The sequence below is a fragment of the Leuciscus leuciscus genome (assembly GCF_965113295.1).
Source record: "Leuciscus leuciscus genome assembly, chromosome: 20".
NCBI lineage: Eukaryota > Metazoa > Chordata > Actinopteri > Cypriniformes > Leuciscidae > Leuciscus > Leuciscus leuciscus.
In genome coordinates, this window is record NC_138744.1 from 7,522,669 (window position 1) to 7,548,611 (window position 25,943).

At 39.9% G+C, this 25,943-nt stretch overlaps 1 long non-coding RNA gene across 1 annotated transcript in view; it reads left to right on the forward strand.

Moving 5' to 3' along the window:
* LOC309484314 overlaps positions 1–25,943 on the forward strand; it is a 44,374-nt gene that overhangs the window by 17,107 nt on the left and 1,324 nt on the right. The gene's annotated exons all lie outside the window — the stretch shown is intronic.

Sequence of the window (25,943 nt, forward strand, 5' to 3'; positions counted from 1 at the left end):
CACAGAGCTATTTGTGATTATTGGAGAAGAGGCGCGCTACAAATAATGGTTAGGGACTGTTCGGTTTTTTTTTTTTTAAGGGGCTATCGGAGGAGTTTTGTGATCTAGCAATACATTTTTCTATGAACCTCCAAAAATGACCCTCCCCGATAATTTATTGATTACTTCTGTACTGGTTTGCGCTTGGAAAAGATGTTCAGATAGCCATTGTTTTTTTTACAACCATGACAAACGACTTAACATCTGCTTTCTCATCTTACACATCACACTCCACTGTTATGGTGGCCATTTCAGTAGATTTACTCACTAACATTGTTGTCAGGCCAGGCCAGAGATAATCTTAGATGGGCCCCACCGCGCCCAGATCTCTCCGTTTCCTTTGCTCTTCCTCTCCTCTTTCTCTCTTCTTCCTCTGTTCATTGTTTGTTCATGTAACTTCACAGTGCATTAACTATGTTAAAGGTGCCCTAGAATGTGAAATTGAATTTATCTTGGCATAGTTAAATAACAAGAGTTCAGTACATGGACATGACATAAAGTGAGTCTCAAACACCATAGTTTTCTCTTTCTTATTTAAATCTCGTTTTTGAAAAACACCCCTGAAAAACAGGCGAATCTCCACATAACACCAACTGTGACGCAACAGTCGGGATCATTAATATGTACGCCTCCAAAAATTTGCATATGCCAGCCCATGTTCAAGGCCAGGCGAAACTGCGCAACCGAATCATCAGAAGTTCTGCAGGTGAAGGATCATAGGGAAAATGGCAGATCTATCTCTAATCTATCTATCTATAATCGGATACCGCTACAGTTTAATTCGAAGTTGTTAGTTTGCTCTGCCCATTTCACCACGGACTGTTTTTCTAACCTGGAACAATATCAAGCAGCCAGGCTTCTCTCGGCGTCTCAAACGGACGAAGGGGGCGATTTCAACTAACGTTATATTCCCGCAAGCGGTAAGTAGTGATTTTATTAACGATAATTTACACTGTGTTATCTAGATCCAGCGCGATATTGTTTTTTCCTCGAGAGACATCGTGGCTTGCAAACGAGCGAACGAAGCATGGCAGTTGCTCAGTGTTTGGATGTACAAATGAACACAAATATATTTGTTTAGCTCCTTCATCCGAGCCTCTGGAGAACCAGTGGGTTATGTGAATTTCTGATGTGTAATTGTTCAAGTTCAGACAGATAATCTTTCTCTCAAAGTCGTTCAACACTGTTTATGCATCAGTAAATCGCGTTGCAGTGATAAGATCTTCATTCACGCGATCAACAGGCTGTCATCTGCTCAGTGCTCATCACTGCAACCTTTTATGTGATGGGAATAGATCTAAATACTTAAAAAACTTCTCATGATTCGTTAATCCCGATAGCTGTAATAGTAAAAACGTATAAAAGCTGTAATAGTAAAAGTTTTCCAGATAGCTCGAATGCCAGATTTCATATGCAAGCATGTCAGCCAATCACAGCAGTGGCCGTTTACATTGAAGTCTCACAGCAGACACGCCCCTTCAAACAGAGCGTTCAAATCAGGGGATGAAATCAGGCTAGGAAATATGCCTTTTATTTCTAAATTATAACAACTTTTGATCTAAAAAACATACTAACATTATAAGGGCACCCCAGGAAACATTCTAAAATAATAAAATAATCCATTCTAGGGCACCTTTAACAAATACAACTTTTGATTTCAATAATGTAGGCTAGTAGGCTAGCCTAAATATTAAAATTAGCATTAACAATGCTGTAGAAGTGCAGTTTATTAATAGTATGCTAACTAATGGCGTTCTTGACCACTATTTCAAGGACAATTAGGAAGAAAACAAATAAAAAGCTTTTATGCAACTCAAATATTACAGATTTTTTCCACAAATAGGCCTTTTTTTTCTTTTTTCATAATTGAATGAGGGCCCAGTGCACACCTGACGAGAATTAAGCCTCATCACCGCCGCTGTTAAATGCTGAGCGCACCTCCCCTCGAGAGACTGCGGTCTCTTCCTAGCATGCACACTGATGTCGTCGTGGGTCCAGGAAGGGAGCGCGGAGGGATTCCTGCGCCGTCCAATATGTGAGTCGCCGGACCCGTGGTCCGGAATGGAGAAACATGCGTGACGCCCCTTACGGGCTAGGATGCCGGGCCGCTATCCCCTCAGTTGTCGGGGCCAAGAGAGAACAAGCCGCGATGCAGAAGCCGCTGCCCCCTCGCGCCCTCAGACCAAACAGAGAGATAAGCGCGTGCGACTGCCGGACACCGTCCCCTTACCTGGACCCATCCCATCTCTTCACTACCCATCCTTCACGATTTGGCACCACGAGGACACCAGATCCCCTTTTGTTTTAACACTTTATTTCCCCCATTTTTGGACATTTAATGTTTATTTACTTCAATAATGCCTCTCTGAGGCCTGACACCACTCCCACTGTGTCCGTCGTTTGCTCCTCCTGCCACAACACACACACACTCACAGTATTTCGGGCCCCAACATTTTTTTTCAAATTGAATCTAGTCCAAATAAGTCAAACAAAAATTGAGGTTTAATTAGGAGCTGCATGCTTGCATACTTGTTGATTGTGACATTCCATCACCACCTGAACAAGTGGGAATCTGGATTAAATAGGTAACACCTCACCCTGTTCTCCATTCACCAGCTGGAGACCGAGGTCAAAGGTCTGACCTGAGGTCAGTGCAGTTCTCAGTGCAACGGACACTGAACAGGACAATCACTTAAAATCAGACCTTGAGTCTCTGTCAAGCCTATTAACAAGCTGAGCCGACCCACACTCCAGCACAGAATCCAGCAATACTGAACAAGTGTCACATTCCCTCCCTATTTGTTTTGTTCTTCTCCTTTTCCCGGTTCTTGGGCGTTGAGAATCCGAGGGAGCCGTAAAAAAGGGAAACGCAAAGCTCTCAGCCATAACAGCAATACATCCTGAGTGAAACTTTAGACAGCCATTAAGCTAATGGGCCACTCAGGCTGTGGTAACCGTCTCCTCGGGTTTCAGCTCTGGAGGCCCCCGGACCTCATATTGATATAAACATTGTGCAATAAGTAACGTTTATGAAGCATTAAATAGACTTTGATAGGGTGCTTTCAGGTAGAGCAAATTCAGTCCAGGTGTTTGCTGTTATTTCAATCAAAAAAATTCTCGGGGTGAGACATCATCACCAAGAATATGGAACCGCAATTCAGCTCTCAATAAGCAAAGACCAGAGTCAAACATTGATATATTTAGTGGAAATAAAGATGGGCGCGTAAGACAAGACGGCCGATGAGGATTCAACATGCAACATGTGCAGATGTTTTAAATATTACAATAGGTTTAATTATTGAACTCTGCTTGACACTTATACTTATGACCTGCAAACTCCCAACAGACCATCATCGGCATCGTCAGCAGAAGAAATATGGCGTATTATATGCAGCCTGAGCGGTTCTGATGAGGTGTTGAGATGTTTTATGAGTTGACATCAGTGAGCAAATGAGAAATGAAGCTGAGCTAACATTGACAAAACACATTTGAATCATTACCCTGTTAAAAGCATATTTTGGTCTTTATATGCACTTAGAATAAGAAGATCATTATTCTTTAGACTAGTCCCATTGTGTACTGACAGAAAAGCTGAGGAACAATTATCTAAAGCTACACACTCAACGTCCAAGTGGAAGCGGCAAAGAGAGAGACCAGGTGCTGCTTATGGAGAAGACTGGGGCTAGTTGTCACGTGAGGACGTCAACAAGGTCTACACTACAGTTCAAAAGATTGGGGTATAAGGTTTATTTTTTAAATGAATACTTTTACTCATCAAGGATGCTTTATTTAAATTGATCAAAATAGACAGTAAATGTATTTATAATGTTACAAAAGTTTTCTATTTTAAATAAATGTTTTTTTTAAATTGATATTAATAAAAAGAAATGTTACCTGATTACCAAATCAGCATATTATAACAATATACACACACACATATTTCTGGTCTGGGCATGTCATTTTTATCAGAGCAGGGCATCATATTATTAATTCCTATAATTTTTGGACAAAACAATGGTTTAATATTCATTTACATTTCTGTTTCATAAACTTTGTGGCTTTATATTCATTTTACCATTTACATTTATGCTGAAAAGCCCATAATAAGCCATGTAATAAGTGTGACAACATGCCCCTCCAAAATGCTTTTCCTCTGGCCCACAGGCGTGGATTACAATAGCATCCTGTAACTAAGACTTTAAGATATATGTCAATACAGAAAATAATTTTCAAAAATAAACATACACTGAGAAACACTGACTGGAGTGAAAAGTAACAACTAGCCCCAGTCTCCCTTTCACACACATGAGGAGGAGGAGGAAAAAGATGGGATTAGTGCATCATCTCCCAGGCTCCATACCTCCTTCCCCAGTCTGTTTGTTTGTACCACTAAGGGAGTGATATCGTCCCCAATTAGATGGGAGTGCTTTTTTATGGGTTCTTCTCTGGTGGTGCAGCTCTGGAGTATTGAAAAGTGCCACAAACAATGATCTCCTCTCCCTAGTCGCTCTCACAGTCAAAGCCATTTGGAGTACTCATCCAAATACAACAACAGCAGGCGTATACCAACACAACACACACCACACACAAATATATATAGATCCAGAGGGGAGGAGGAAAGCAAGAAGGGATTAGCACATCTTCTCACAGGCTCCAGACCTCCCTCCTGGGTCTGTTAGGTTTTACCACTGATGATATCAACCTCAATTAGAGAGGAAGTGCTTTTCTTATGGACACACAAATGTTCACACACACATTCTTGAAAATGTGGTTTACGGGGACTCTCCACTTACATTAACCCTACCCCTAAACCTACCCATCACACAAAACTTTGGGCATTTTTTTAATGAAAAAAACAAAAAAAAAAACAGTTCAGTATGTATTTTAAGCCATTTGGTTTACGAGGGCACAGGAAGTGTCCTCATAAACCATGTTTACGTTGTAATACCCATGTCATTATACAAATTTAGACCCTCAAACCACACACACACTGCACTAAAATCTGTCAAATGGGTTCAGTACAAAATTAATCATTCGGTTCTGACGTGCTTGTCACTTAAGAAAATAATTATAAGTATTGACATGTCTGTCAAAATGATGGAAACTGCATAAATTAGTAATGCACAGTGAATGCATCATGTGATTAAGCCATGCAGGACATGTTCCTAGATAAATATCCTTTGTTGTTCCAGAAACAACATTCCTACATTTAGCAGACAATACTAAGCCAAACTCTATTGCTAACTATAATCTACCTGCCAAATCAGAGGGATGATAAGTTGATAGGTTGTAGGCTGTGGTTAGTGGCTTAACCAACATTCTTAAGGAACATACTCAAGTACAAAAATGTTTGGCCAACACGGATACATCATCATTCAATATATTATATAAAAAGGACCCCAATCAAAGATACTACATTCCAAACTTTAGGGTCAGTAAGATTCTGGGTAAGTTATTTTTAGAGAAATTAATTATTTTATTCATAATGTATACATAACTTAAAAAAATACTAGAAGAAACAGTTATTTCTCAAATGTGAGCTGTCACACAGAGAATTCTGGGAATGTCAATTAAAAAATTTTCATTGCAAATTATAAAAGGATTTTTTTTTTTCAAACATTTAAATACATTTAACAGTATTTTATTGTAAAATGACATGAAATGTGCCATTAGATTATTAGTTCTTCACTGTATAGAGTATGCAAACTTATCGTTAACCATTTAACAGGTTATCTTTATTTTTTACAGTCTTTTAGTGTAAAAATTATGATAAATGACAAATGTCAGATAATTTAACCTCACACCTGTTCAGATGGAATTAATCTCACAAATAATGATGTTCCGATCAAGAAAAATGCATTTAAAGTACCCCATCTTTCACAATATATGTCTAACCCTAAAATCTGATTGTGGCTCTGATGCAGAGGAATGTTATTCCTTTTGTAAATCACATTAAGCCACATTTCTAAGGTAACCAATTATAAACCGCAGTGCACCAACGGATGGTTTAAGACATCCAAAAAACATATTATTCATATTGAGTTTCATGCTTTTACACGCTATGATACCTTCGTCAGACTTCATGTGAACCATTGTGAGCCTACACAACAAGAAGCTGAGATATCACAGAAGAAAAGCTTTAAGACACACAAAAAAAGGTGATTTCCCACAAGCATGCTGTGCTTCATCTCAGTAAGCAGGCCCCTGAGAGGAGGCCGCTAAAGCCTTCCACCTAGACCTCAGACACGCTGGAAACAACTTTCATTTCCCTCTTTGTGTGTTCAAGAGGGTGGACACTCACCCCCCTTCCCTTCCCTTCCCAACAATAGGAGGACACGGGGGAGTAGAGGAGCAGGAGGTCTCCATCTTCAGGACCGGGACCTCATCTATAGGTGTAGATGAAGAGAAGGGGGAGACTGAGCTGCTGATGCCCACTAACTCCACAGCGGGAGCACTAGAGCAATGAAAGAGAGGGCGGCTGGACTGGGATTCCAGGCCGCCTCTGTGGAGAGCCTCTTTCTCCTGGCCCGGCAGGCAGCGAGGACCGAACCCGCAGGTCAAGATTCCTGCACTTGCTTGCTTTATTCCTCTGACGACCAAGCTAATCACACTTCCCACACCGCAGCCCCCCATGAGTTGGTTTCTCATAAAAAAAATAAAATAAAAAAAAATATGCCTGCATCCAAAATCGCATAGTCTTTGAGTACATACTACTTTATAATAATGAATTACTTCTATAGTATGTGTGTAGTATGAATGTAATCCAGACATATACTATCCGTAATTGTCATGTGACCTACCAGCATCAGTTGTGCAGCTTGACTGCCATTCACAAATGCTCTCCGGGTACTTTTTGCCAACTGCTCTGTGAATTTGGACATTTGGACTCTTTTTTATAAATATTTTTTGCCTACTAGACCAGTGTTTCCCAACCCCCCCTCCTGGAGGTACACCAACAGTGCACATTTTGGTTATCTTCCTTATCTGACCCATATACTTCTGGTCTTGAGTTGGATTCAGGTGGAGTTGATTCAGGTGTGATTAAATAGGAAGAGTTGGAAAATGTGTAGTGTTGGGGTACCTCCAGGAGCGGGGTTGGGAAACACTGTACTAGACTCTTAAAAATAAAGGTTCCAAAAGTGGGGTTTTGCAGAGATGCCATAGAACCATCATTTTGGGTTCCCCAAAGAACATTTTGTATCTAAAAGAAATTTTCTAGTATAAAAGAAACTTTGTGCATTGAAAGGGTTCATTGGATGTTAAAGGTTCTTCATGGAACCATCCTTTATTTAAGAGTCTATATAGTAAGGAAGTATGTGATTTCGGATTCAGCCTTCAGTCATATTTTTAGGCCCTTTCTCGGATAATGACCCTTGCAGAATTCCCTCTGCCCACCATTGTTCCCATGCTCCTCGGTTTCTCTACATCTGCAGGTTAAGTCACACTGAGATGATTTAAACGTTATGTGAATACCTTCGTTCGGTAAAAAACATCCAGGGTGGCCCCTAGGAGCCCATGAAAACATGCACACACACACACAACCACAGAACCTCCTGTGCTTCGCCCCCGTTGTTTCTAAAAGTGCATTCCATCCTCCCACTAGCATCATTTCTCGAGCCTTCATTTTCCCTCGGTATCGGACTGTGAGCGTTGGGAGGCAACCTGCCACAGACAGACCTGCCAAATAAAAGCTCATTACTGCTAATGTTGCTCTAACATGCCACTCACAGAGGGTGGGCCGAGTGAGGTCATGGTTCAGCAAAGCAGGGCACCAACTAAAGTTAATTACACTCTCCCCGGTGGTTCCCAGGCGCTTAACCCGCTCAGGGTGATGCTAGGACGTCCTGCAGAGCTTCAGATACAACGCGACAAGAGGCCTCGTTTAACTCACTTCTTCAAGAGATAATACAACACACTTGACAAAAAAACTGTGCATAGAAGCAGGGTCACATCCTGCTTTCCTGCTCTCAAAGAATGACAGGCATTTCATATGATGGTAATGGAGGAAGTGATGGCAAAAAGTCTCAAAAGTTCAAAACACTGGGAATGAGCAAGTGCAAACAATGATGGGGAACATTACCTTTAAAAGTACTATGTTAAAAATATGTTTTACTCCAAAAGTGATTAATTATGCTAACTATGCACTTTGCATGCATGTGTCAATATAATCTGGACACCACAACTTACGTTAAAAGGAACCAATTATACAGACACTACTTAAATACTTGATTTTTATTTAATATTTTCTTAACTATTAAATATTTAAAAATATACCAGAAACCTAATTGCAAATATTTGAATGATTTAAAGATAAAGAGTCTTTAAACTTAGAGTATTCAGTTGCTTAACGGCTGACATTTGCTTACACTGTATGTGAGTGCCAAAAGCAAATAGAACCATTATAATCACTGATGGGTCTACACTGTTATGCGTGTACAGTTTCTGACACACTCTACGCGCTTGAGCCTGTTGACAACAGGAAAATTGGAAGAGTGAAAGAACTTTCACTTTGTCCAGTTTAAACAGGTCGTTTGTGTCTCTTTACAGGCTTCACAAGGTTCCCAGCATTAGGACATGAGTGGATGATTTATTTTAAATGGCATTCCAGATCTCATTGGAGGATCATATGTTTGTTCAGAGCATTTTGTTTTGTACACGAGGCACAGTGTAATGGAGAGTTTGCAAAGAATCTTTTGTTAATGAAACAACCAGCTGTATTGGATCTGACAGCAGCTGCATCACAAACTGTAAGTAAATGATTTCATAATGCTTTGTCTGTAAATGACCGTTTTATTCGCATAATGTTTTCAAGACACTTACTCTCGTGCAATAGCGAGTGGATGTTGATACAGTCATAGCTGTGGCTGTTTGCTGACAAGCTTTAGCCGCTCCTTAAAAATTGATCATTTAAGACAGAATGAAGGTTGAAAATAATAGATTTTCTCTGCAAAAAAACTTTATTCATATTATAAGTGAACCTCAAGGAACATACTAAAATAATAATTGAAAAAATCCATGTTATGACCCCTTTAAACATTACTCTGCTTGCAGTGTAGACAGCATCGTTAGGGATAGTTACATTTTAATTTTTTAGTGAACTTTCCCCTTAAAGGTGCTCTAAGTGATGCGACGCGTTTTTTAGGCCCAAACATTTTTTGTCACATACAGCAATCTCCTCACTATCCGCTAGCTGCCTGTCCCCCGAATGCACTGTAAAAAAAACGCGGTCTCTCTAGATACCACCATAGGATACCACAGGCTCCACAAACGGCAACAAAAACAAACTGGGCTCACCCGCACCACGAAACACAACAAACAGTGCTTCAGCCAATCACCGACAAGAAGTATTGGAGGGTGGGGTTTGGGGGGTTAGTGGTTAGTGCGCGTACACACATGAAGGGGGTGTGGAGGAGAGAAGCATGAAGAGGGAAGTTTGAATTATGGTCGACACACGACCAAAGAGACGACGTTTCGATGAACAAATTGCAAAGAAGAGGGACAAGGATAAGGAACACGTGAAGTCCCGAATTTACATCGGAAAAACCTTCGAAAGGTGGCGAGAACTCCGCCGGCAGAAGGGCTTCCAAGTTTTTGCAGAACAGGTAAATCCATTTTTCTTTCTAAACTGACGTTCATGTTCGCCAAACCAACACAAGGATGTAATTAGCTAGAACTATGCAGTCAGCGTTAACTTTGGTGAATACAACATGTATGTTTCTAGCAGCGATCAATCTCTATTGTAAATGATCAAGCAAATTCACAGTAGGGGGACAATTTGTGTGAATGACTGTTTTCACCCACTGTTTGTTATGAATTTGAATGTCCATTTATAGGCTATTGACAACTTTGACTAAATTTGTTTACGCCGCCGCCGTTGTTTATGCTCACTGGGAAACGCGAAGCTAACGTTATCTTGCTATTATTGCGTCCTTGTATGGGAGCTATAATTATAACCTCAGGTGGCGAAATGATTAAGATAATGTTTCTCTTTTTCTGCATTCTGTTCTGCAATATATAAAAGCATTTATCTAACTTGGCGACATTACACATTGAATGAAGTATCAGTAAAACTTAACTTTGTTTGTAGTGACTATTTTGACTTTCCTTTATGCCGGAAGGGAGGGGAGGAGGGAGGAGAAGGGATGAGGAAGAGGGAGGGTCTAGCTAGTCTCCGTTTTGTTTGACAACAATTCGAATGTCAACAAGAAGTTACGACTCCCGGGATCGCTTAGAGCACCTTTAAGTAAAATGCGAGCAATCTAGATTTGTTGCTTTGTATCGAGCCTGTGGAGCAGACACAGTGCCACACGTAGGTCTGTATCCATGTTATAAGTGGGACGTTTTCAATTGAAAAAAAGAATTTGACGTATGCATCTGCAGCTGCTTTTATCCAAAGTGAATCCTTGGTGTTGCAAAAGTCTTGTTTCACTGTTTGAACTATGAGAATGTAATAGAAACAACTAGTGCATGACACCCAGGAACCTGAAGAAACTTAAAACAAAAAAACTCCCTTATAATGACTCAACTGCTACAATCTAATTTTTCTACGTCTCTTAGGTTATAAAATAAACAAATCAATAAGTTTATACTTCATCATCTTGTTTAAATTAATGCTACACAGTCCTGTAAGTGTTTAGTGGTGGTGGAGAGCGCTCAGGCTCCCTGTCGAGACTGTGGTCAGCTCTCTTGGGGATGCATTTGAGGGTTTTAAAATTTATTATTCAAAGAATCTGACCTCCTTACCAGAGCTTCCTTAAATTCCAGGATGCTCCAGTCTCTTCAAGAGAAGAGTGTACAAACAGCAACTTAATAAGAAGACCTCCGGATATTATTAGTCTCAGCATTCTCCCTAAAAACTACTACAGCTAAATCAAGGGTGTTGATAAGCAAAAATTTCCATTGAACAGTCTGAGAACTGGAGGGTGTTAAAAGTGTAAAAAAAAAAAAAAAAAGAGTGCTAAACATGGTTTTCACCCCTCTTCTGAGTGCTCAATCTTGTTCTGTAATTTTCAGGAGTGACAACCACATTCTACAACTATAATTTACTCCTGAAAAATTCAGGTAGTGGCAATCGCATTAACATTCAATTTACATAATGTGCATAAAACCAAACTGAGATGTTAATTAGACACTGACATTTTGTCTAAACGCCCCGCTTTACTTCAAGCGAAATCGAATAACAAACTGGTGTGACATCATTTTGAACCAAATCAGGCAAAAAAAAAAAGTAGTTAGCTTGGTGTTCATTTTGGGAGTTTGAAATAGCTTGCCAAAGCGAACTTTCTGGAAAAGAATAGTGTAGAAAAACTTCTCACAACTAGTTTTGGTTTGAAGCTCATAGTTGAAAGAGACAAAAGGCAAGAAAGCAGTCAAGCCCAAGAAGGCAGTCATTATTTGGAAATATTTGGAGAAATATTGAATCACATAAAAACAAATTTGATAGACTCTACACAAACATGCAGCTCCAAGCACTGAGCATAGCTTTTCCTCATTAAAGTCTGGGGAATTTACCTTCAGGACATCTCAAAATCTCAATTGTCTAAATCATTAAATAATGATAAACGTCCAAAAATGCCATTGACCCCTCAGCTCTCAGCATGACTTAAGAACTGAAAAACTCTTCTCCAGGGTCTGCAGCACCAGGCACAAAATGATGCATTCACATACCTCAGTGAGAGTCTGGTCTTTAATGGTCTGGAACCTGCACTGCGAGGACAGATTTCCAGAGAGGCTTTTGTCACTCATTGGTGATGTGTGGTCTCCTATCTACACCTCCTTCATATGAAACGAAATCTACACTACCGTTTAAAAGTTTGGGGTCAGTAAGATTTTTTTAAGAAATTAATACTTTTATTCAGAAAGGATCCATTAAATTGAACAAAACTGACATCAAAGACATGTTATAAAAATTCATATTTCAAATAAATGCTGTTCTTTTGAACTTTCTATTCATCAAAGAATCCTGAAGAAATGTTTCATGATTTCCACATACTGTAAATATTAAGCAGCACAACTGTTTTCAACATTGATGATAATAAGAATGTTTCTTGAGCACCAAATCCGCATATTAGACTGATTTCTAAAGGATCATGTGACACTGAAGACTGGAGTAACGATGCTAAAAATTCAGCTTTGCCATCACAGGAATAAATTGCATTTTAAAATATATAAAATAGAAAAGTTATTTTAAAATATAATATCACAATTCTGTTTTACTGTATTTTTTATCAAATAAATGCAGTCTTGATAAGCATAAGAGACTTCCCTCTAAAGCATAAAAAAAAAACTTTTGAACGGTAGTGTATGTGTACATGGAATAACAAATTATTTAGGCGAATCTCCTGCACTTCACAATAAACATTTTTGGAAGGGTCTCTAGGTCAATGACACGAAAAAACATGCATCTCCCCTGATTGCATCCCACCATATTTCTTACAAAATTTGATGTAATGTAATATACTTCAACATATTCTACCGCCCCTCCTTAAATATTTATTTAATCCACGAGCCAAACGAACTACTGACGGCTGTTTACACACACCCTGGCTCTTTGCTGGGGAGTGGGGTGAAAGGGAGGAACATTTGCAAAAATGTTTTCATTAGAGGTGAAGTGTGCTTTTCAACACATTCCATATTCCAAAGTATAGTGGTTTCTGAGTCACTGCCATATGACCTCATTACCTTATAAAAAGGACAATTATACAGGATATCATCTAAGTGGAGTAATAAATGTAGCATAAAGAGAGGGGAACGTCTGGCACATGCTTTGAAAAGGAGCCACGGTGCATTCAGTTTCTCCCTGACCAAGCAAGGCCCCGTTGACAGAGGCAGAGATGGCATCTACTGATAACGGCTGTTCATCATCACATTGCTCTCTGCTGCCGCATGGCATCGCTAGAGGAGATGGGCCCACACTTACTTCAAACCGGCCATCGACCCGACCGGTCAAAGTCTTGCAGCGTGCATGGCTGTGGAGAGTGGACAAAGGCCATAAATGATGACAGACAGAGTGAAGAGAGGCAGAGCACATGTAAACAATGTCCTGCCAGAAGTGATTCCCCCCCCCCAAAATGGGCTCTTTACAGGATTTAAGTGTCAGGAAGCAGTGATTAAAGCCCTTGGACAAGCGGCATTATATATTTCACCATTTGTGTTCGTACAATAGCGTCAAACAGATTTCTCACAATTCAGCTAATAAATATCACAATGGGTGATATGGAGATTAAGGTCTGTCAAAGTTTGCTAAAACCTCAGCAGCATCTTCATAAAAGCAATGCCATTAGGAAAATACCTGCTGACATTATAGCCAATAGGCCAGTTCTTCAAAAGAGAGGTCAACGGTCCCGAACACATCTCTGAATGCAGCCATTAGTGCTCCAATCAAAAGCACATTGATCATAGTTTGGTGCGCCAAGGTCTTGCGAACATGTTTGAAATAGGCACGGAGTAAAAGTCCATGTCTCTTCAACAAAGCATGTTATTCTGCAGACTAAGCAAAACTAAGACTAAGCCAATGCCACATTTCTCAACTTGGAGCTTTTTTTCTGCTCTTCTGAAACCAAATACACCTCTATGTTTTGCTTGGCAATCATGCTAACACTGAGGCGTAGCTGAAAAGGTTCTGGCCAGTGCGTTACCCAGAGTGCTCAAGGGATTGTAGAGTGCATTGGAAACACTCTGTTGCTTAAACTTCACAAACTCTCAAAATGAACATGCTAAAATCTAAAAACAATCGCAGCGAACCATTTAAGCGATACACTATAAACAATTTTTACATAAAAATAAATATACATTGGAATATCTGTCAAGGATTTTCTCAACAAAAAATCCTATTTAAGAAATTGCAATATTAACTCTAAGAAAAGCACGCAAAAGATATACCAAAAAGAGAACAAATCGCTTAGGTGTTCTGCACCCGATGCGTTGTAATATAATTTATTGAAGAGAAATATTGGATGGTTCAACTATCTTTATTTTGGCCTCTCTAGCACTCCTTGCTGAAAAAAAAAAAAAGATTATATTTTATGAACAGAACATCTAACTTAACTTACTCAAGGAAAAGCATGCAAACTATAATTATTAAATAGCAAACTTGTATGGTTGAACTTTCTTTTAGCTTCTCCAGCACTCCTTGTAGAAAAACTGAACAGGAAATGTTTTCGTAAATCACTATACATCTGTCAAAAATTATTTTATCTTATCAACAAAACATCCAACGTAAGTAATTGCTGTTCAAAAACCTCACAGAAACCCTTGTGCCTGGACTAAGAACAAAACTCAAACAGGTTGGATTGTGATGTTGGCCTGTTTAATGCAAAATAACAGCATAATTGCATAGGAAACCATGGAATAGTGATAAGTCCTCATTACTAGTGAAGTGCAGCCAAAAACTTCAGAATGTTTCCTTGATGCAGAGATATCGCTGTGAAATATTTCTCAACTCTGGAAAATGTGTGCAAAAAAGAAACAAAGCATGCTTAGGAAATAAAGCATCTGATGATTTGTGAAATAACTTAACTGAATTTTCCATTGTATACAAAACTAGTTTCAAAATAGCTTTTCTAACAACTTCTAAGATAAAAAATAACAACCAGTTCACACACTATGCTAACCGTGTTGGTGAAGCACCTCAGATTAGCAGGTCAGTATCCATGTTGCCCTGCGCTAAACAGTTAGTGTAGCAGAGCCCGCCAGTCTCAGTCAGGGGCAATTGGGCCTAGGGTTTATTTTCCCATGAGTCATCTATAAACTCTGCTCAGGTGCGCAGTGCCCTCATCCAGTGTTTTACACACATCGTGTGATGTCATCCACTCACTGGACAGCCAGCGCAGCAAAAATAATATTTAGCCTCAAAAAGTGTTTCTTGGATTGGTTTCTATGGTTACTTAAATATTGTGAAGAGCTGGTGGGACACCCATAACACTATAGAGGACAAAGGTTAAGCTTTACTTCATATCGTCTGCCAGTTTCACTAGACTTTGGGCTCTGGATGATCTTTAAAGGAGCTTTGAAGAAACATAAACGCAGCTGGATATTTTAAAATACATCAATGGAGGAATAAATAAATAACTGATAAAGATCTACCGACCAGAAAATCATAGTGTATAGTACAGAGAATACTGCTGTAGGGCAGTACTGTCCAACACTGTATGTGTGGTGATTGTGAAACTAGTCCATGGTATTTTTCATGGAGGATTACCAGGTTTACCTCTGTACTGAATTTTGTGAGACGGCACAATGGTCTGCAGCGACTCAAGTCCAAGAACTACCCCCTTCTGCTCACCCCTTAAAAATAGCCTTAAACAAGAGGTTCTCTCACTGGGCCAACATCAACATCCAATAAAGCTGAAAGATAAACATGGGGCGGGCTCCATGGCAGAGTAAATTTCATCCCTTGGGAAATGTGGCCAATTCTCCCCCATCTGCTCAAACACAAACCTGCTGGCTTTTACGCCAAACAATTACTCCCGTTAGAAAACATTACCTGGAATTTTTATGTGATTGTCTTCATGCTGCTGGGATCATTATATAATATATCATAGTGACCTTCAGTTTTGATTGGCTTGTATCAGTGACAGGTCCGTTTCTCTTGGAATCGCCCGTTCATATGATTCCCTCCTGCACACTTTTGAGAGAGAGAGCGGTTTGAGTTTAAAAACATCAGCAATGTTGCCATCTCACTTTCACAATGTCCTTGACTGTGCACCAAGATAAAGAGAACAATTTTATGCTGGAGCAAGTTCAAGAAGTGGACGAGACGCAGGTGTTGCACTGCAAACAGAGGAACTTTGTTGAGATAAGGCCAACACTTAAATAGGGTATAACATTAGGGTATAAACATTGCAGATACCTAACCATGCATAACTTCTCAACACCTTGGATCCGCAATGTATCTGACCTGTAAAAACAATTAGCTCAATAGGGGTTTAGTCATTAAAACATGAACCAGTTGTGGCAATGCTATTTTTGTTCAATTATCTGAGAACTAATATATTTCATCAAAGGCAAACGACCAAGTGCAACAACTAAGGAACATGGTTTCGTGTGCATCTGCGTAATTATATTATCTAATCATCTTAACTGATTGGGTTGAACCATGTGAAAACTTCTAGAAGGTCTTCTCCCATCGTCTGGACCTTCGGTGTGTTGTTTGAAGTCAAATATCAGGCGAATTGGAGTATTTCGGCCATTCAACACACTCCTCCCTTGTCAACAGATGTTTCAAAGCAAAGAAGCAGCAGGAATCATGTGACAGGGGAAGAGTGTGGGAATGAGCTCGAAAAGACAACTAAATGTGTGTGTTTTTTTTGTGCGAAAGTCAATTCGTGCATTACACCAATCTACTGCAGATCTGTCATTATGTGCCAGTGAGCAGATGTTTGGCTTTTTTAATAATGCAGCATCTGGGATTTCTTACAACAGTATATGATACAATAACACAACCATCATTTACACTGAACCCAAAAGTACAACGCGTTACATTGAGTGTTTACAAGTGTCTCTTTTAGGCATGTCACGAATTACTGAGCTGTAATTTACAAAAATGACTTCTCAGAATCAGTTTTATTAGATCGAAACTGCTGGTACAACATGTGTATGTGCATGTGTATGTGCTACGGACAAGAATGACTCAAATTGTGCGGATTTTTAAGGAAAGGTGTGTTGTTAACTTACAAATTTTGCTTGGCAGACAAGAAAAATTACGGAAACCCTAGCATCATGGCTGAAATTTCTGCATGGGTAATGAACACACACACACAAAAAAAAAAACATTTGCAAGCCCTAATGCATGTTGATATTAAATTATTTTTGATTACCAATTGTAATGATAGCAGTAATATAGCAGTTCAGCTCAGATACAGAGGGCTAAATTAGATGATCCGCAAAGAGCGGGTTGGGAGCTAGATGAAAGAAGAACACAGACACACGGGGCCTTCCAAATGTTCTCCACCTCCAATAACTCTAATGAAGATCTGGAACTGCCTGTAATCAAATGCACCTGAATCGTGCAGGTTCTAATTCTCTCTGAAGATCATGTTAATATTAAAATCCCTGTTATTAGAGAATGAGGTCCAAAGAATTTACCAGCGCTGCTTACATCACCTCCTCTCTGCCTGGGGTAAAACCAGAGTAAACAGTTGTTATTTAGCTCTGGCATACTGAATTGTTTTGCACTGGAATCAACCGTCTAGGAATAAAAACAGCTGGTTTAGAGACTAAAAACAAACTTTCCATGTGGATCAAGGAGATCCTGCAATATTGACTGTTTATGTACTGTAGTTAAATTATAACTGGCATCTTGCCTAAGACAAAGGAAAAGAGGATGAATCAAGAAAAAAAGGTATCTGTTACTGATATGGTTTTGGCTTCAACCCAGGGTGTAGACAGTTATATGGGTAATCCCATTACCCATCTAAACATTAGGCTACAGGCCAGAAGGATCTAGAGCTTTAGCTGTGATTGATTCCCCCTCATCTAACACATATAGGCCTCTTAAAAGTAAAACAAAACCATTTTCTGAAATCAAGGGCCATTCTGCATCTGTGCTCTAGAGGGATAATTTCACATAAAGACCTGGGTAGGCAAAAAGTACCCGGATGACCTACTTCTTCAGGCGAGATTCTGAAGTGTGAATACGATGGACACTTTACTATCCCACGAGACCACAGGAGAGGATTTATCAATGAAAGTGAAGCGACGTAATTGACGCTAGTAGGTCACATGATAATGACAACATGGCGAATGAAGTATGTCTAGACTACATTCATACTACACATACTCATTACTATATATAATGTACTTTTTCAGCAGTCGTAAAGTTATTACTTATTCGAATTAAGTACGTACTCAAGGGAGTATGCGATTTCGGACACAGCCCTGGTCTCAATAGCCACATTTTATCCACATTTTAAAGTGAATATTAAGATATTGAATTGAAATGCTGGATTGAAACACAGGGATGAAATGTCCAAAATGTATTTCATTAGAAGACGTGCACATAAACTGTGATATAAACACATTTACTGAATACATTCCCAAATATGCATTTAAAAAAGACTCAAGTCATGTGACTGAATAGCTAAAATCTTAGAGCTTGGTGCACGCGACACTAAAATCATGGGTTAAATTCTTGAACTGAAAAATGAGAAGAAAAAAGCATCTGCCAAAAGGCATTAATGAAAATGAAATAATACACTCAGAAAAAAAAAAGAAAAAGAAAAAAAACATAACTCTGGTCATTCTTAAAATGTCAGAGCCAGAGGCTTTCATCAAAAAGGAATGGATATTCTGTTTTATTTGCAAATAATTGTTTTGATATTCCAATATATAACTTTATGGATATTTGTAACTTGGATGGAAACATTGAGCTTGGTTTCAAAATGGGGTTTTAGACAATATCTGTGCAAATCCTTACTATTTCTTGACATAAAATTGTTTTTCTATGTTTTGAACTCGTTTATTTTTATGCACTGGCATGAGCTTCGTTGTTTATGTCTTCTCTTATCACTGCAAAGTCATCAGAAAATGCTGATATTTTCCAAACCCCACTTTGCCTTTGGGTGATTCCAGAATTTTAAAAGACACTGTAGCCACTGACCACACTGGGCTCTCCAGGAAGAATATTGTAGTCTTTGTGTATATGCAATTATTTGAAGAGAGAGAAAAAAAAAAACATCTCTTTTTTTCACAAAAGTCACTGGCTGCAGTCAAGCCACAAGTGCGTGCTCCAAACACCATGTCCAATTTCAATTCTTCAGCGTTTTCATTGGGTTATCAAATTAAATCTGCATGCTTCGAGTTGGTCCCGGGCATTGTAAGAGCTATGTGGGATTCTGGACAAGTAAAACAACCAAGACCCTAGAAAAGAGAGATTAGAAGCAGGCCAGTCATGTGCATTTAGAGACGAGGCAGATCTGAGAGGGCCTAGGGGCATGAAAGAGTAAAAGAGCTATATACCACAGCCCAGAGACAAAGAGGTGGGCCGTGAGCCAGCTGGTTAACTAGTGAGGTAAGGAACAGTGTTAAACTCCTTCACCTGGAACAGCATCTGTAAATATCCAGCTGTGCAAATACATATGTTTTGAGAGTGCTCCAGGCTGGGTGCCTTGCATCAGGGCATGTGTAACACAAACAAACAAATGCAAAGCCATTTAAATGTAATGACTTCTGTGGTGTAATGAAACAAAGCTTGGGAGATACGTTTCAATACTCTTCTTCTGCCCATGACCTGCAGAAACAGATTTACTAAAAGCTGCATCACAGAGTCTAATCTGTTTGTTTTGATTCATTCTTTGCAGGTTCATATTTTAGTTGGTACACCAAAAGATTTTAAAGCTTATCTAAAGTAACTTGAAGTTAACGTTTGCAGTGGCTCCAATGAGTATCAAGATAGTCACATTAATAATAATAATATAAAAATAATAATAATAATAATAATAAATAAAAAACCACAGCGCAGGGTTTAACAATAACGATGGCCCACTGGCCCAAGGCCATGTGCCAGAGTTTTGGACCAGTTCACACATCAGGAAGAATCTGTTGAAAATGGGAATACATTCAGTGTGACGAATGTCTGAAGCCCTTATACATCACGCCGTTTATTGGACAGTAGCGTTTAGCACCGTCCCAAGAACACGTCACGTTTGCTTCATATCAGCGTGCTACGCGCTATTTCATCAGATTTCCAAGACAAAGGAAGCTACTTATCGAAGGTAAGGGAACGGCCGGCGTCACAGCGTTCCGTTCCCTACTCAGGGAACCAAGGTTACATACGTAACCGAGACGTTCCCTTTCATAGATTCACTCAACACTGCGGAAGCAGTTACTATGGGAACGATATACCATAATGCCTTCACACACCTGAGAGTAGCTGGAAGACCGGGGAAAGCGTCCGCTCAAACAGATAAAACCTGGGAGCCAGGAGCCATCCTCACGTGCAGACCGTATAACTTGATAAAGGTGTTCGGAGAGGACCATCCTGCAGCAACACAAATATCCTCCAAAGAAGAGCCTTTAAAAAGAGCCTGAGAAGAAATCATTCCTCTGGTGGAATGAGCACGCACACCTAGAGGCGAAGCCCAGCCATGTACCTCATAGGCCGCAGAAATAGCTTAGATCACCCGATGAGACATTCTCTGTTTGGAGACGGCAGCTCTTTTGTTTTTACCGCCAAAACACACTGTGGCGAGCAGGACGAGGCCGAGGGCCGTGAGAGGGCGGCACGAGGCCGGTGGCGTGATTACTGAAGAGCGACACCTGCGCGACGCACCGGTCTCGTATCTCTCACGGAGGAGCGGATGCATAAAGGAGGAGCGACGACAGTGAAGAGCGAGAGAGGAACAGGCCTGAGTTTTAATGTGATATTTTGTTTCTGTTTTGTGTGGCCAGCAGTCGTCCGCGAGGGGCTGCTGACTTATACTTTCATTTTTGTATTTGTTTATTTATTTATTAAATATGTTTGAATGTTCGCCGGTTCCCGCCTCCTTCTTCCCATAACATCTGAACTGCGTTACACACACAAACAAATGCTCTGATGTACACCACTGGGATGTCTGGTCGACATAGATCTTCAGCACCCTCAGTGGGCAGAGGCCAAGAGGGTGCACATTGCTCCCGGTCTCCGAATCAGGAGGGGGAAAAGCCTCCAATACCACTTGCTGGCAACAAAAAGGAGTCGAAGCAACCTTAGGAACATAACCTGGCCTAGGTCGCAACAAGACTTTAACCAACCCAGGACAAAATCCATACAAGAGGGCTGGTTGAAAGATCCTGTAGATCCCCTATTCTCTTAACCTTTTCACATGCAAGTTTAAAATATTCTGGCTGACCAACAAAAACAACCCCCTTAAGCACATACTCAGCAAATATAGCTGCCACATAAACCTTAAAGGGATAGTTCACCCAAAAATGAAAATTCTGTCATCATTTACTCACCCTCAAGTTGTTCCAAACCTGTATGAGTTTCTTTGTTCTGCTGAACACAAAGGAAGATATTTGGAAGAATGTTTGTGACCAAACAGATCTCGGTCCCCATTGACTACCATAGTATATTTTTTTCCTACTATGGAAGTCAATGGGGACCGAGATCTGTTGATTACAAACATTCTTCCAAATATCTTCCTTTGTGTTCAGCAGAACAAAGAAACTCATACAGGTTTGGAACAACTTGAGGAAGAGTAAATGATGACAGAATTTTCATTTTTGGGTGAACTATCCCTTTAAGAGTGGCAGGGGCTGCCCCTGCCGAAAAGCGACTCTGCAAGAACTCCAGTATTGAACCGACAGGGCAATGAAGAGGCAAAAAGATTCCACTTAAAAGCATACAGATGCCTCGAGGAAGGGGCCCTAGAGTTAAGATTTAGAATAGTATCTGTAATCTCAGCCGAGAGACCAGAATACATTAACGCGCCCCGTTAGGGATCACACCCACAGATTCTATAAGTCCGGAAGGGGGTGCCAAATCATACCCTGGGTCTGATCTTAGGGGAACTACCCAAGGAGGGCTGACTAACAGACTGAACAGGTCTGAAAAACATATCTGAGTGGGCCAGAACTGGGCCACCAACAACAGATGTCCCACTTTAGCTGTTTGTACTCTGAGCAACACCCACTGAGAATAAACAAAATGGTGGGAAGGCAAAAAGTCTGGTCCTGGGCCACTCCTAAGCCAGAGCATCTATTCCCAGAGGCATGCTCGAAGCAAACACATCCACTTCCACTCGGCTGAACCTCTGCCATATGAGGATATAGCCTGCACTCTCCGGGTTGCAAGCCCTTTTTCATCGTCAAATGGGCAACAACCGAAAGAAATCGAGTCACGAGGTTCTGGGGTAGGCCACAAGTCATCTTGAACGGAAACAAAGGGGTCCGCGCTGCAGTCGCAGCTCGGGGAGATGTGCTCTGCATGTGCTCTGGCTCGTAATCACCCCAAGCATTTGTCTCGTGCTGAGTCTCGGTTAGACAAACCTTCTTTCCTCAGAAAGGAGGCGAGCCTCGAGTGCAAAACTTTTGAACACAGACTATCGCATTGTCGACAATCAGATAGGCCGTTAAGCATGGCTTGAGCATGCTGAAGGCTGAAGCATTGCACACACCTGTCATGAGTGTCCTCTACTGCAATGAACCTGTCACACAGGTCGATGCATCTCCTGTAACTCATGTCCACTTGAGAGTGAAAACTGCTCTGAAATGTAGCAATGCATATGAGAAACACACTTTCCTATGGGCAGCAGAGAATCCGCTTCCTGAAGGAATGAAATATGATGAAATAGCATGTAGCACACTGATATGAAGCATACGTGACATTCTTGGGGCGGTGCTAAGCCCTACTGGCCAAAAAAATGCTGTGATGGTATAAGGGCTTCAGACATTCGTTACACCGAAGGTGTTCCCATAGCGACGGCTTCCGCATCGTTGAATGAACCTATGAAAGGGAACTATTGAATAATAAACTAAATGAAATGGACAAAGTGAAAATATAATATATTATAGAAAAACAGACAAGTTGTCAAAAAACTAAATTACAACAATAATAATCTCTTAGGGTTCTGTGATGGATGCTATTGGTGCGAGAGTAAAATAAAATAAAACTGGAAAATTTGCAATAAATTTAGTAAATCAAACTGAGCTTTAAAAAAGTGTTTTGAGAAACCAGCTTTGTCTTAAACTTGAAATGATCAATGTTCTATGGCCGAGAAACATCACATGTATTTTACCATAGTGAACATCTTTCCAATGCATCATGGCACATAATTTGGCGAGTAAAGGTGCGTTTCTAGCTCAATAATAAAAGCTAAGTGCTTTGCAAGCCACGGTTAAGTAAAAAGAATAACCTATGCATGGCACCCATCTGGCACATGAACACCTTGCATGACATCAGAGGGCCTGGAGCTCTTTTAAATCATGTAATGCCAAGGGTCAGTGCAGACCGCTGGGTAGGGATGGGTATCGTTAAGGTTTTAACGGTATTACTACTCTTACCGATACTCCTTATCGATCCGGTACTTTAACGGTATTCTTATCGGTTCTTTTTGTTATATTAAAAAAAGGGGAAAAAATTATTTAGGACATAATTAATATTGCTTTATATTTTGAAATGTAAAATAAATATCTATAGCAAAAGAAAAAGCAATGCTTTAACAAAACAAATAAAACATGTATGTTATGCAGAAGGGTGCTGGCTTTTGTGTTTTATATAGACAGACAGGACGCCAAAAACAAAGTACAAACACATGGTCAAACAAAAAAGTATACAATAAAACAAATATACAAATTATATACCCAGTGCTTTAATTTCAGTAATGTCCACTGACATTACTGTTCAGGAGTAATATGGGTTAAAAATACATCTAATAAAGTCAGATGTAAAATAACACTGCACAGTTTATCATAGATAGATTAAAGCTTATATAATTCAAGAGCTGTGACTGATTTTCTCTTTGCCTTTTGTTGTTTGATTCACATTAATGGAGCAATCGTCAGCAGGATTATTAGACTGCTGCCTCTTTAAGACCAAATGCAGATCTAATCATTATTAAGCCTCATATTTTCTCCCAACTATTTACGCCGATTTAAGACATAAACTGTATTTAAGTGAATAAACTGTTTAAGTGAATCTCCAAGACGGCCATTTTGACATTTTGTGTATTTGATCGTTTAGATGCGCACACGAAGCCCAAAATATACGTTGCTTGTCTCGTTGCGGTGTGTTTCAGAGCGTGCGCCGCATTTTGGAACAGCGTCTATTGCGTCAATTTTGGTACTTTTAATAGCCTTTTATTATCAAACGCGTCCCGCAGTTTAGCAAAAGTATAGACTACATTTTACAACAATCACCGATCGTGCAGATTCTGACGTTACTTTTGGGTTTTAGGGAGAAATGACAGCGCATCGCTCTGTGAAGGGAAGGAAGTTGCGCTGGAGAGAATGTGGCTTTAGTTTTTAATGGTTACACCTCAAATATCTTCTTTTTTTATAATCATTGGAAGCCAAAATCTAAATCTAAAATAAAATTAGTTTAATATCAAAGATCTAAAGTGTAACCTTTTGAATGTTCTGTCCTCATCGTCACTCATTAAGCAGGGCTGTTGTGTTGCGCGCGCCGTGGCTTTGCGTGAAAGATCGCTCTCTCTCTCACACACACACGCACACACACACTCTCTCTCTTTAGCAAAAATGCATCACAGACAAATGGTTCGATATTATTATATATAGAAGTGGCTGGCGAGATTAAATTCGCAAGATAATAATTTCTTAATAGCAATAATAAATAGCACGTGTACTTTCATAATTTCTCCAGTACCGACAGCAGAACCGATAACGTCCGAGCTTAACGATCCAGCGGTCTTTCAAAATTCAGCACCGGGGCCCGTTTAATACCGGGTTTCGGTACCCATCCCTACCGCTGGGTAACATAAGCAGGTGGGGATGAGGAATCCCTACCACAAACCGCAATGCCACAGAGGGTCAGCTTCTATGGCATCACCATTACGCTACTTCAAAGAAGGGATAGGGAGCATTTGGCTCCTGAAGCTGGTTTGGGCTGGGAAAGCAGAAGGACCATCTCCCCAAGAGGACCATCACCATACCCCATCGCAATGGCAGTTCCATTAGCTCAGCGCTGCATGAGTCACAAAAACCTTAGGAGTTTGCAAAGACACATCAAGTTCTCTTCTAAGGAAAACAAGGAAATTCTGAGAGAAATGTATATATGACTTGTTTCTTTGATAGACTCTGGACTCTTTAATGAAGCAAGTCTCTAATATGACTATATAAAAGACTCACATTTACACTCTCAGACAAAAAGGTACAAAAGCTGTCACTGTGGCACTACTTTTTCGAAAAGGTACCATTTAGGTACTAACATGTACCGGTAAAAAAAAAATGTATGGACTATATATGTATTCATTATAAGTGATTATTCTGTACAGATCATTATTTGTTTTAAATTCATGTGCCCTCATAATCTTTAATCAAAATAACTTCCCTCCCTCCTGCAGCAACAGTTCTTCTCTTCTCTGATGACGTGTTTACTGATGCGAAGCACAAGGGCCTGTCACTCACATGAGATCACGGCAATAGCAAACCACAACAATCCAATCCATTCCCAGTGGATGAGAAAGTTCCGCTCTACATTTTGTCTTGTTCGAAAAGCCATCTCACTCAGATATACATTACAATAGGAAAGAAAAGACTATCACAACTTCCATTTCATGACAACTTTAAAGTAGCAATATGCACCATTTAGGGGTAAATAAGGTATACTTTTTTTCTCTCTCTCTCTAAAGGGTACCTTCCCAGTGACAGCTTTTGTTCCTTTTTTTTTAGCCAGATGACAACATACTCTTTTGACTGAAGAACAGTAGGATACTCCTTTTCCTTTGAAATGGTCCAGAAGCCGATGCTTAACCAATGAATCTCTCTCAGTAAAGAGGGATATACACAAGTCACAACTAACTCTTCATTATGACCAAAGTTGAGACAATGTATACATAACCCTACTTTATATACATAAATGCCCATCAGATTCTATATAGCATTGAAACATAAAATATAATAATAATAATAACAACAACAATACACCCCCAACACTTAATGGCCGTTCTGGACATATGGATCTATATGGACTATGAGAAACCTCTTTAAATGTTAAAAGTTATATTTACATGCATGATATCCATTTAACAGCATTCAGAGAAACAGACAATTTTTTAAGTATTTAGTGTAAATAAATAAAAATTGTCTACATGCTGGATATATTATCATTGTTGCCCTCGTCTGGTCATGCATGACAAGGCTAATCATGATCGCTTTCCCAGTATGCTCCTGTCAAAGAGACATACTACATCTCAAAGAGCATGATGATGAAAAAGTAGAAGAATAAACAACACGGTTCCCACTGTGAG